Source organism: Cupressus sempervirens, chromosome 8, assembly GCF_028749045.1.
Source record: "Cupressus sempervirens isolate cs-2001-9-10 chromosome 8, ASM2874904v1, whole genome shotgun sequence".
NCBI classification, from domain to species: domain Eukaryota; kingdom Viridiplantae; phylum Streptophyta; class Pinopsida; order Cupressales; family Cupressaceae; genus Cupressus; species Cupressus sempervirens.
Genome location: NC_143125.1, coordinates 519678987 through 519693015, shown reverse-complemented (window position 1 = coordinate 519693015; position 14029 = coordinate 519678987).

Below are 14029 nucleotides of genomic sequence, written 5' to 3'. Positions count from 1 at the left end.
ATTTTTTAATTACAATATAAATAATTTTTTGCTTCATTTGCAAATTTTTTTAGAGATAGAATATAGATTTTATTATTTAGTATCCTCCATGTTGTGTGTAGGGCAAGTACTAGTTTTCATATTTAGAATTAGGTAAAACAAAGGAAGCTTGGAAGTACCAACTCAAATTTCAGAAGTTTTCCTTTGAAATTATATAAGAATTATTAAATTCCTTTACACTAATTCTTGAAATGTTACTTTAGCTTGTTCAGATTTTTCAAAAGACCCACATGCTTTTTGAGAGAAATGAGGCAAAAATCTACTCCTATTTACAACACTCTACACAATTATTTCAACCTTACTAAATTTTGTTTTGGTGTTTTATTTATCTATGCTAAATCTAATCTATTTTTTTGGCAATAGGTGGGACTTTAGCTCTATAGAATTCTTGTATTATCTATATTATTTACTTTTATCTTGTTAATTTCTATCAATAATAACTGTTTATTTTTATTTATTTTTTATAAAGTTCAATTTTTTATGAAGTTTGCAAATAATTTTTAAAAATCTATTTATAATATTATTGGTTACCAATAAAAAGAATTTGTGTTATAAGGGTGTCTTTTGGTCTTTTTGAGAGAGATGTTATTATGATGCTTTAATTTATTTTTATCTTATATCATGTTATACATATTCAAAATTGGCATTATATAATAGTAAATTTCATAATAGATTATATTAATTTGGCTCTATGACATTTTCTTTTAATTAATAAAATACTTTATTACTGATCAAAGAAACAAAAAATTATTAATTTGAAAAAAGGTAAAATGTGTGAACATTTGCAAGAAACTTGTTAAAGCCAAACCAGCTAACAATCAAAGCAAACCCTCATTTGATCAAATACATTGTATTTGAGTAGGCAACCAATTTACCCTTCTTGACAATCAATTTGGTAACAATATGGAAGTAACAAGGCATGGGTGTATCTCTGCAAGAATGTAAGCTAGGGTTCCTAAATAACCCTTGCTCAAAAACCTAAGGAAGGACAATCCTATCTTCAACAACAAAGGCGCAAAATATGCATTTGTGGTTGTACTACATGAAGGTTGGAAGCAAAACCCTAGTTTTGAAAATGATAGTAATCTAGAGAACTGGTTGGTTGAGGAATGATGAAAGTAAAATTAATATTGAGCGGTCTTGGTTGTAGGGATTCATGGGCTTTGTCAAAGCCGATTTTACAAAAATAAAAAAGATATATAGGGCCCAAAGTTGTAATAATAAATTTGGCACAAACAAACTCAATGACAACCCAAAAGGAAGGGTTAACTAGGAAGGGTCAAAGGATACAAAAGCATGTCATCCAAAGCATAGGGTTCATAGGCCTTGTCAAAGCCCATTCTGAAAAAATAAAAATGATATACAAGGCCCAAAGTCATAATAATCATTTTTGCATAAACAAACTCAATGGTTAAAGGATACAAAAGCATGCCATCTAAAGCATAGGGTTTAGGGAGGTCACAAGAAAACAAACTCTAAAGATGAGGATGATGGTTGGTGCATGGTAGCAAGAAGGAAGCAAAAATGAAGGCAAATAAAAAAGGATTGATGGAATGGTTTGTGGGTTATCCCACTCTCCTCCAAAATTCCCTCTTTGGTGTTTGGAGCAAATAAACAAGCCGTAGGGAAAATAACCTCATCCACAACCATTCCTTCAAGACAACAACCTTAGAAAACATCCATGAATAATCCCCCTTGAAACCCTAGAGCTCTAAAGGATATGCCCAAATGTCCCTTAGAGAATTATTATCATGATGAAAATTGAAATATGGTTTGATTAGAATTGACTTTTGAATTATGTTTAAGTGAATTGATGTTATTGTGATAGTGTATGATGTTTGATTTTTGTATGTACTTTAGATGAAATTGAATTGTGAATATTGCCTTGATAATTGATGGACTATGGGGATGCCAAGTATGCATGTTTAATATGGATTTATTTAATTTGCAATTAATTATATATGTATGATTTTGATTTTCTTGGACTACTAATGTTTAGATTTAGTGTGCAAGAAATTAACCATGGAATTAAAAACAGAGAACCAAGGTTAGACCAATGTGAAATAGTAAAGCTAAGGTTAAGTCTAATGAAGAGATGAAGCTTCGTTGTATTATATTTTATTTGTACACATAAATATTGAATGGTTGTTAATTAAAGTATCTTGCATTATGTATTCTTAAGTGCACATGTCATGTGTTTATGTGAAGTGTATTTTTTGTGGTGGCACTTGACACTTGGATTTTGTGTATGTGCTAATTACGAGTCCATTCAAGGTTTTGGTAAGTGCAACCTAACCTAGGGTAGTATTAGTAGGCTACCTAACAAATCCACTTGAGTAGAAAGTCATAAGTGGATCAAATCACATTGAACCTGTAGGTAGACTCAAGGTAGACTTTAGAGGGGTTAAATGAGACCCTAGGGTGTTGTTTGGGTCAAAAATAGGTGTACATTGGGCTAGGAGTTATTTGTTTTACCATTTTAGTGTCATAATCTTATTTATGACCCTCCAAAAGTATCACTTTTCAAAAGTGACAAAGAATGGAGGAGGACAAGTCCATCTCATTTCCCTCACTTTTGATTCACCTCACATTTATGGGAAGGGACAAAGGTGGAAAACGAAGGACTTGGAGTCTTTTCCCGTTAATTGCAAGTGGTTGGGAAGTGGGTAGGAGGCCTTTTTAGAAGGACTTTGGTAGAACTTGGGGGTTGTTCACTCACTCTCCAACTTTGGAGACACCTTAGTTTAGAGAACATTTTGGAAGGACAAAGGGAAGGATAGCTCTTCTCAACATTCACTTTTCCTTAAGCTTGGATTAAGGTTGGTGCACTCTTTCCATGGAAGGAGTTCTCACATTTTGTGTTGTGTTGTAGAAATATAGATTTCTTGTTCTTGTATTGTTGTAGACATTTCTTTTCAAGTTTTTGTGTGTTTATTTGTTTTTCATGTGTATGTTATTTATGAGAGTTAAGGCATTGCTCACCCTTGAAAGGGAAGAAGTAGCCTTGTGGGTGAAGGGTTTTTGGATAGTCCTTACAGTGTAGAGTCTCTTCTCATGGAGAAGAGGGATAGCACATGGACTCCATTTTACCATTTTTAATTTACATATTTGGGGGCCACAAGGGGAGATTTGTTTTGTGAAAGAACAAATAAGTATGTGTGTTTTATGAGCTTTATGAAGGTGTGTCTTTTTTAATTTTCTTGACATTTCTCATCTTGGGTACTTGGTCCACCTTCACCCCATTAATGAGTCTTTCTTGACCTATCATGCAAGCTTTTATTGAAAGTTTCATGGTTGTATATTGTTGAGTATTTACATTTTGTGGGTTGTTTGATGTAACCTATCTTATCTTGGTTCTCCAAGCTCGAGGGTGGCCTCTTTGAGGCATAGGCTAGGAGGTGAGTTATCTTTGGTTACATGAATTTTTATTGCAAATTAATTTCTTACATCTCAAGTTGGAAAGAAGAAAAGATGATTTTATTTGATGTTTCAAGTTTTTTTTGAGTCTTGCTCAATAAGCAATATAAATGGAAGAGTTGCCTGTTAATAGGGTTGCAAGGGTTGATCCTAAGTGAAGAAGGGAAAATTTAGTTGGAAACCACCAAAGGAGGGGTGGATTAGAATAAATTTCAATGGGGTTGCTCAAGGAAACCTGGGTATATCTGGATGTGGATGTATAACATGAGACCACAAGGGAAATTCCTTAGCATTTATGGGAAAATGCTTAAGGGATGGCATGAATAATGTGGTAGAATGCGAAGCAACCAAAGAGACTTTAGTTTTAGGAATAAAGCTTGGTATTCGTAGAGTGCATCTAGAAGGAGATTCAAATATTATTATCAATGGAATCAAGAAAGGGAAAATGGAGTCATGGCACCTCGATAAACACAATAGTCAGATTAAGTGCCTATTGGTAGAATTTGAAGATTTCAGGATAACCCACATCTATAGGGAGGCAAATAAGGTGGCAAATAAGTTGGCCAACTTTGGAGCAGATGTTTCCTTGGGGAACCATAATGATATTTTTGAAGACCTTAGGCATCTCAACTTGGAATAAGAGCTATGGTGATGGAGTGGCTTTTTTGTGTGTTTCTATTTCCCCATTTTGTGCGCACCTCTCTCAATTATGATTTTGAGCTCTCCAAAGGAAGGGCACTCATGAAGGATTAATCCCTCGAGCATGATAGGGGATATGAAATTATTAAACAACACCTCTTGAAGTTTGGACTTTTAGATTCTTCAAGGGTGAGATTAAAGAAAGGAGGGGATTGTTTTCAACAGGGAACTTTGCTTGGATATCGGAGATGGAGGCCAATTTTGTGCTGGAATCAGACAACTAGACCCAATCATATGAAGGGTAGATCATAGCGAGGAGATTGAAGAATATTTTCCTATTTGATGACAAGGAATTTATGAGTGGCATCCATGAGATGTTTGGGCTGGAATATCTAGACACTTATTGGAGGAGAAGGTCCAATTTAGACATTGCGTCTCTCTTTGTGGCTCTGGCTCTATTAGTTGGTGAAACAAAGGAAAAAGTCCATAAGGTTATGGCAACTTGCATGGACCTACAATGGTTACTAGGGATTGATGATGTAATTGACAAAGCCATGCTAGGTGTTGGCTTGGAAATGGGGTAGGAACCATAGAGGCTGATTGGGGGGGGATTCTCTAGTTCAACCTCTGGTTATTTGGTCATTCGCATCTCCACAAGGGGTGCATTTTCCCAAAGTTGTGGAAGGATGGAGGAAGGTGGTAACTTTCTTGGAGGAAACAATTTGGGTCGAGGATGAGGAGAGGAGGAGTTTCATGAAGTCAAATTAATTCCATGAAGGTAAGGGCCCTACTATTCTAAGGTTGCAGCGGATAATTTGAAGTGTCAAAAAATCTTTATCTCTCAACAACCTCCTTGTTTGAACACAGTGAGGAAAAGGGATAAACAATAACATTTTCTTTATTGACTGACTGGCTCATCATAACTTAAAAGCTAGGGTATCACTAATCAAGTAACAAATTGATTTTAGATTGATCACCGACGACACAGTCTTCTATACATAATATGAATAGTGTCGGGTAGGATGGGCCTTAGTGAGGATGCCAGTGGACCTAGATGGCAAGGGAAGGAAGGGGAACTTTAGGAGAGACCAACTCGGTGGCTAGAGCATGGATTGATGTGTTGCTAGAAGTGGAGGCGAGCACAACTTCAATTGGTTGGAAGTGTCCTCAAGGATTAGAGTGCAAGGGCATGCCACGGGTAGTGGAGGATGATCAAGAAATTCCAAATTTCACTAAGGAGGACACAACTAAATGGTTCAAGGAATCCTAAGCTTTTGATTACCTTTTCTAGGGTCCTGTTTTGTCTAGTTGTTTACGTCCTCCATGGAAATTGAAAACTACTATGTATGGGTCTAGCTTTTTGATGGGTGTTGATGCCCTTTCTATATATTGACTATCTAATGTGAATGGGTAAGAGAGGTTAGGAAGGCTTGTGTGTTTATGGCCACTTAATACTATGACATATATCTTTGTAAGTATTATCTTTACTTAATATAAAAAAACTTGTTACCTATAAAAAAAAAATATATGGGAGAGTTCATCTTATGTTATATCCCTATTTTAGTATTATTTTATTTTATAGTTGCAGATTTTATTGTATGACAAGTTAGGGATATGATTTTTATAAATCTTTGAAATATTGTTAGTTCAAACTAAAAGAAAGGAGCTTGTTTCATTTTATCATTATAGTTATTAAACCTATTTGAAAGTAAATATTGTTTTAAAAACTATTACAATTATTAATATTAAGTATGCTTTGGTTATATCCAACATTGTTTTATGGATAGTTTCCAAACTTGATTTAAAAGCTTAGTTACACTTTTAAAAAAGACACGTGCATTCATTAAATTTAAGATCAAAGTGAAACTAGGATATCCCTTTTAACTAAATAGAATTCTGATTTATTTTTGTAGAGATACAAATGCTATTTTGAAAACTCAAACATGTACAAGTATACAAGCTACTTATTGGATATATATATATATATATATATATATAGAGAGAGAGAGAGAGAGAGAGAGAGAGAGAGAGAGAGAGAGAGAGAGAGTATTAAACCAATGAAGGAAATTCTAAAAGAAATGGACATATAAAAAGTTTATTTTTTCTAATGTTATTTTATAACATGGGGTAGTCCTTTTTTTCTAAATAAACCCTTTTTGTACTTATGTGTGTGTACGTGTGCGCATGTGTGTGTGTAGTTAAAATAAATCACCGCTTTAAAAAATAGCTGTGATTAAGTAAATATTATATATATCATAAAGTTTAAAAACATTGTACATATTTTAAACTTGAAACTCATTTTTTTAAAATAAAATAATTTTTTTTTGGGGGGGGGGGGAGGAACTGAAGCCCTATCTTGTGAGGTGAGCTCAACCCACCCCTTTGTGGCAAGGGTGCCATGATAGTGGCATCTATCTAATAGAGGAGCATCTTGGGTCTAGAAGCAATCTTGCATCAAACAAAAATATTTCTTGTTTTCTGTACTAGTCAACTGTTTGTGAAGTAGTCGTTGTTGCTTGAAGTTTTGTGGCATGCAAAGTTAACATCTTGTCGAAGACCTACTTGAGATCTTCATCCTAAGTGTGCAAGCCCTGACCATTTGTTTGTCTCGAGTTGTGTGTCATTCTTTGGGGTCTCCGTTTCCTTATTTTTTATCCTTGCAAGGCATGTTGTTTCTCTGGGTGTAGTATTCTAAGTCATGCTGGCATGTTGCAAAGTTAGGAGTTGACTCCTCAGACATGTGTGGATCTATCTTCATGTTTATATTTTCTTTGGTTGTAGTTTACATCTCTAAGGTTGGATCTATAATGTAATTAAATGCCTAACTAGCTGACTTGTGGCTTAGTTGGCTATATAAGAAACTTGGTTAGAGGTAACAATAAGAGGACATCAAAGAAGAAGATAGGATGCGAGTTTGGATTCTTATTTCCTAAATTCAATGTATATGGCCTTAACCCGGAAGGCCTCACAACTGGGCATGTTGCTTGATTTCTTCTAATTATGACAATAGTGTGGTGGCCAATTGTTGAGCTTTATGTTCAATGTGTTGCTTATTAATTACACCCAAGTAAAAGTCTGGAATCTTTCCTTCTTATGTGTTGCTTTTGTGTGTAACTCTAAGCAACGAATGTTTTTAGGCTTATGTTGAGTTGATTCTCTTTAAGCTTGTCCCTCTCCTCGCATTAGGTGGTATCAGAGCGAGTCCTTTCTTGTGGATTGGATTGTGGGAAACCTTATTGGATTGGTTGTAGGGTGGTAGATTTAAGATATGACCTATAACTTGCAGAAGGTTACGGTCTTGTAGGAACTACTGTCAAAATGGTTTGTGGAAAATGAAATGTAGACAATGCTATAATGGACATGTTGAGGCAGCTTGAAACTAGGCTTGAAGTTGTGGAGACAATGAAGAGAAGAGGAGTACATCTTGAAGATGTTAGTGATGAAGAAGAGGCAACACTTAACCCGAATCCTAAATTTTTATTTGAACAAGATGAAGAAAGGATTTTGAGAGTTTTGTCTAGAGAAAATGATTGACCTATTGTTGAAGTTGCTTGCTATGATGGGAGACTTGAGACTAATGTGGTATTGGATTGGATCTCTAAAATGAAAAAATATTTTGAGTATGAAGGTACTCTAGATAATGAAAAGGTTAAGATGACAGTTACAAAATTGAAAGGTCATGCATCTCTTTGGTGGGATCATTTGCAAACTGGCAGACGTAAGAGAGGAAAAGAAAAAATCAAGACATGGATGAAGATGCTTGGAAGGATGAAAAAGAAGTTTCTCCCTATAGATTACCAAGTTTTCTTGTTGAGGAAGATGCAAAATTGAAGGCAAAAAGGCATGAGTGTGAAGGAATACATCGAGGAATTCTATAGATTGGTTATCATATCTGGACATGTGGACGATGAAGTTAAAAAGACAGCTAGATACCTGACTAACTTGAGGATATCAATTGAATATGAGATCAACTATATTAAGATTGATAGTGTGGAGGAAGCATATCAATTTGCTTTGAAGGCAGAAGAAATATTGACAAAGAAACATGATCAAAGACAAAGAGGAAGATGTGGTAGATTTCAGAGAAGCAGAGGGAAAACTTATGGAGAAAGTAGCTAATCTGACAATACAATGCAAGATAAAGGATAGAAGGATGAACGTGCTAGTAAAATATGTAATTACTCTAGAGGTAGCTATACTAGTTACTCTAGGAATAACAATAATTGAAAAAGGGAAGAAAGATCTTGGTTTAAGGGTACTTGTTACAAATGTAGAGAAGAAAGTCATAGAGCTTTTGAATGTACTAGCTCTGGAAAGAAGACCGGAGGTATAGAAAAAATACTTTGGCTTGTGAAGAAGTTGATGAAACATCTAATGAACTTGAGAATGGTGAGAACTTGATGGTGAGAAGAGGCTTGTGGAATGAATAAATTGATAAAGAACCTGTTCTGAGGAGAAGTTCATTCAAAACCAAATGTACGATTGCTAGAAAATGTTGCAAAGTAATCATTGATAGTGGAAGTTCTGATAATTTGACATTTGAAGAGTTGGTTAACAAATTACAATTGCACAGATTGAGACATACCAAGCCTTACCATGTTTCTTGGATTCATAGGGAGCATAAACTACTTTTAAGTGAACAATGCCTTGTCAAATTTAAAATTGGGGATTATCATGATGAATTCTTGTGCGATATCATGCCTATGGATTGTTGTCATATTCTTTTGCGTAGACCTTGGCAGTATGATAGACAAGCTTTTTGTGATGGTAAATTGAATCAATACACTATTTGAGTAAATGGTAATAAATAAATAATGTTACCTTTGGTAGAGTACTTGGATGAAATTCATTGTACTATGGTTTGAGTATGTTTGGTTGAGGGTAATAATTTTACAAGAGAAATGAAGGAACATAATGTTTTCTATGCTTTGATTCCAAGGAAAACTGAGAAACATGATGAATTAGAACATACACCTGAGATTGAACCTCTGTCGGAAGAGTTTGATGACATAATTTTTGATAATGTACTTGATGATTTGCCTCCTATGAGAAGGATAAGTCATGGTATGAATTTGATACCTGGAGCTACTTTGCCTAATAAAGCACCACATAGGTTAACACCTGATGATAAGATTGAGCTGAATAAACAAGTACAAGAATTTCTTGAGAAAGGGTTAATTAGAGAAAGTTTGAGTCTTTGTGCAGTACTTGTGGTATTGGCACCTAAGAAAAATGGAGAATGGAGAATGTGTACTAATTCTAGAGCTATAAATAAGATAATAGTGAAGTACATTGTTCCTTTTCCTAGGATGGATGACATAATGGATACTTCAAGTGGAGAAAATTGTTTTACAAAGGTTGATTTGAAAAGTGGATATCATAGATTAGGATCAAAGAGGGAGATGAATGGAAGACTGCTTTTAAGACTAATGAAGGATTAAATGAGTGGTTGGTTATGCCTTTTGGTTTAACTGATGCACCAAGTACTTTTATGCAGCTGATGAATGAAGTTTTTAAGAGATTATTGGATAAGTTTTTGATTGTATACCTTGATGAAATTTTGATATTCAACAAGAGTAAAGAAGAGCACCTTGAACATATCAAACAAGTATTGTAGAGATTGAAGGAGTAAAAGTTGTTGATTAAGCTAAAGAAATGCTCATTTATGAAAGCGAAGATTGTGAACCTTGGTTTTTTTATTTTAGTTGATGGTTTTAAAATGGATCTTGAAAAGGTAAGAGTAATTCTTGATTGACCTACACTCGAGAATGTTGGAGGGGTAAGATCATTTCATAGATTGGCTAGTTTTTATAGGAAGTTTATCAAGAATTTCAATTCTATTTGTAATGCTATGACTAAGACTATGAGAGGAGATAAAAGGGATTTCAAATGGACACATGGAGCACAAAAGAGTTTTGAAACATTAAAACAAAAGATTGTAGAGTTTCCTACACTTGTTTTGCCCAATTTTAGTAAAGTCTTCCAAGTTGAATGTGATGCTAGTGGAAGTGCAATTGGAGCTTTTTTGAGTCAAGAAGGAAAAACTGTAGCATCCATTAAGTGAGAAATTGGATGATGCTAAGAGAAAATATTAATCTTATGATAAGAAATTCCATGATATTTTTCAAACTTTGAAGAAGTGGAGACATTATCTGATGCCTAAGGATTTTATATTGTACACCGACCATAAAGCTTTGCAGTATTTGGGAAGTCAAAATAAGCTGAATTAGAGACATATGAAGTGGATTGAGTTCTTGCAGAATTTTTCCTTTTCAATGAAGCATAAAAGTGGACATTTGAACAAAGTTGTTGATGCATTGAGCTAAATAAGAAATTTGTTGATAGAGATGAGAGTTGAGGTACTTGGTTTTGATGACTTGAAGTGTTTGTATGAGACTGATCTAGATTTTGCAAAACCTTGGAAAGTTTGTAAGGAACAGACAATGAGTGACAAGTGGATTGAAAAATTCATTCAAGAGGATATGTTATTTAGAGGAATTCAGTTATGCATACCTAGAGGATCTATGAGAGAGAACATAATGAAGGAGAAGCATAGTGGTGGACTTGTTGGATATTTTGGGATTGATAAGATTGTGAAATTGATTTTTGAGAGATACTTTTGGCCATAGATTTATAGAGATGTGTAGAGAATGGTTAGAGGGTTGTAGAATTTGTCAAGTAGCAAAAGGAACTAGTCAGAAGGTGGGATTGTATTCGTCTTAACTTGTACCTAATAGACCTTGGGAAGATGTGAGCATGAATTTTGTTCTTGGATTTCCTAGAACTTAGAGAGGTAATGATTCTATTTTGGTAGTGGTTGACCAATTTTTTAAAATGGCCCATCTCATACCTTGAAAGAAGACCTCTGATCTATTGCATGTGGCTGAGTTATTTTTCAAGGAAGTGGTAAGATTGCATGGTTCTCGTAAGATTATTGTTTCAAATAGAGATACTAAGTTTAATGGTTATTTTTGGAGAACACTTTGGAAAAGTTGAATATAGAGTTGAAGTTTAGTTCTACATTTGACCCTCAAACAGATGGACAAACTGAAGTAGTGAACAAGAGTTTGGGTAACTTGCTGAGATGTTTAGTTGGAGATAAGCCTTCTAATTGGAACTTAGTTTTGGCACAAGCAGAGTTTACATACAATAACTCTATGAATAGTTGCACTAAGAGGACACCTTTCAAGATTGTTACTAGTTTTCATCCTAAAGGAACCAAAGAGTTGAGAGAATTGCCTATTAAGATAAGAATAAGTGTTGAAGTTTAGGACTTTGCAATTTTCATGAGGACTTTACATGAGGAAGTTAAAGGGAATTTGGAAAATAGTAATTAGAAGTATAAACAAAGAGCTAATAAAAGAAAGAGACAGAAATCTTTTGAAGTTAGTGATGAGGTTATGATTCACTTAAAGAAAAATAGATTTCTGGTTGGTACCTATAGTAAGTTGAAAATGAAGTATGGACCTTGTAAGATTTTGAAGAAGTTTGATAGTGGAAATGCCTATGAAGTAGAATTATCATAAGATATTGATATATCACCTATATTCAACATTGTAGATATCTTTAAGTACTATGAGTCTGATGATGAGAATGAAAACAACCTAGATTATCCTAGAAATAAGAAAGGCAACATTGATAAGATTCTGCATGGCAGAGTAAGAGTACTAGAGGAAAGGACCACATGGAATATCTAGTTCAGTGGAAAGACAAACCAATTGAAGATAGTTTATGGATTACACAAGTTGAGTTGGATCTTCTTGATTCAGGTCAAAAATATGACTAGTGCCCAATGTGGACATTAGTTCTTTATTAAACCCAAGTGTCTGATGTAGGAGCATCTTGGGTCTAGGAGCAATCTTGCATCAACCAAAAATATTTCTTTTTTTATGTACTAGTCTATTGTTTGTGAAGTATTCATTGCGGCTTGAAGTTTCCTGGTATGTGAAGTTAACATCTTATCAAGGCCCTATTTGGGATCTTCATGTGCAAGCCCTAGCCTTTTGTTTGTCTCAAGTTGTGTGTTATTCTCTGCAGTCTCTATTTCCTACATTTTTCTCCCTGCAAGGTGTGTTGTTTCTCTTGGCATACTTTCTAAGTCATGTTGGCATGTTACAAAGTTGAGAGATGACTCCTCGAACATGTGTGGACTCGCCTTCAAGTGTGTGTCAGTTCATGTTTATATTTTCTTTGGTTGTGTTTTACATCTCCAAGGTTGGATCTATAATGTAATTAAATGCCTAACTCGCTGACTTAAGACTTAGCTAGCTACATAAGAGGCTTGGTTAGAGGTAGCATAAGAGTAGCAATAAGATGACATCGAAGAAGAACATAGGATATCAGTTTGCATTCTTATTTCCTAAATTCATTGTATATGACCTTAACCTGAAAGGCCTCACATTTAGACATGTTGCTTGATTTCTTCTAATTATCACAATAGCATGGTGGCCAATTGTTGAGATTTATGTTCAATGTGTTTCTTATTGTTTATACCTTAGTAAAAGTCTAGAATCTTTCCTTATTATGTGTTTCTTTCATGTGTGACTCTAAGTAAGGGATGTTTTGTTGGCAATATGGCCAATCAGATGTCTTGTTGGTTGTCATTTATGGCAACATATATTCAGCATTGTTGGTTTACTTTCATATGCAAGTTATTAACTAATTAGTAGTATTTAGTTGTTGGCAAAAGTTTGTAGAATACTAATTCAAATCCCCCCCCCAGTATTATCTATTTCTAACAATTGGTATTAGAGAAAAGTTACTTTGAAGAGGCTTAAAAACTTAAGTAAGATCCCCATGAATATGGAATAGTTGAAGAAGAATCTTGAAGAAACTCTTGAACATATTGATCTTCTTACTAAATAGAGAGATAAATTGAAAGATAGATACAAAGATGGAAAAGTTTACATTGGCAAACTAAAAGATGAAATTGATGATCTGAAATTTGGCAAGTGACCTTTTGCGCTGATCAGTGTTAATAATGATATAAAAAATCTCAAGAAAGAGAATGAGATCTTGAAACATGAGTTATAAATTGTTGAACTAAAGTTAAGTCTTAAAACTAGTGGCAACAAGAGTGAACCTGATCCAAAATCTGAGAATGCAGACCTTAGATCCCAATTAAGTCAAGTGACATTTGAATTAGATTCTATTAAGATAGAGCATGCAGTGTTGAAAAAATACATCATTGTGAAAGGAGAGTTGACACAAGCTAAACAACAAATAGAGAAAATTTACACAAGTTTTGAGAAAATTGATCAATAGATATTTCATCAAAGACCTTATGACAAGACAAGCCTTGGATATCTTCTTGGAGAGAAGTTAGCAAAGAAAGATGAGATTAGGATAGAACCAAAATTTATAGCAGAAATCCCTAAAGAAAAGTTCAAGTGGTCTAATGAAGTTAAGAAAAGTGAATTGAAAAAGAAATTTGATGAACTTAGAACAATAGAGCAAGTTGAAGAACCTAAGCAAGATGATTTATCCAAAGAGGTAAGACATGAATTCAAAGATAGATTTTTCATATGCAATGAAGTTGGACGTATGAAGAGAGATTGTACAGATAAGTCTTTTAAACCTATTACTAATTTCTATTGTTATAATTGTCATGGTTATGGACATAAAGCAATAGAATGTAAGAAACCTAAGTTTATTGATGATAATAAGAATAGTAGAATGTTTAGGAATACTAACCTTGTAGGTAATGGAAGAAGTAGATCACAGATAAAATCTAATGATGGAGAGAAAAATGATGGTGAGAAAAAGATTTTTTTTTATTACAAATGTAACAATCTTGGAAATATTGCAAGGAATTGCAGAGCACCTAAAAGTCAGAATGGGAAAAATCAAAAGAGAAATGCACTTGTATGTCAGTTATGCAATAACTTTGGACACACAACAAGATTCTACAGAATGGACAAAGGGAACTTTAACA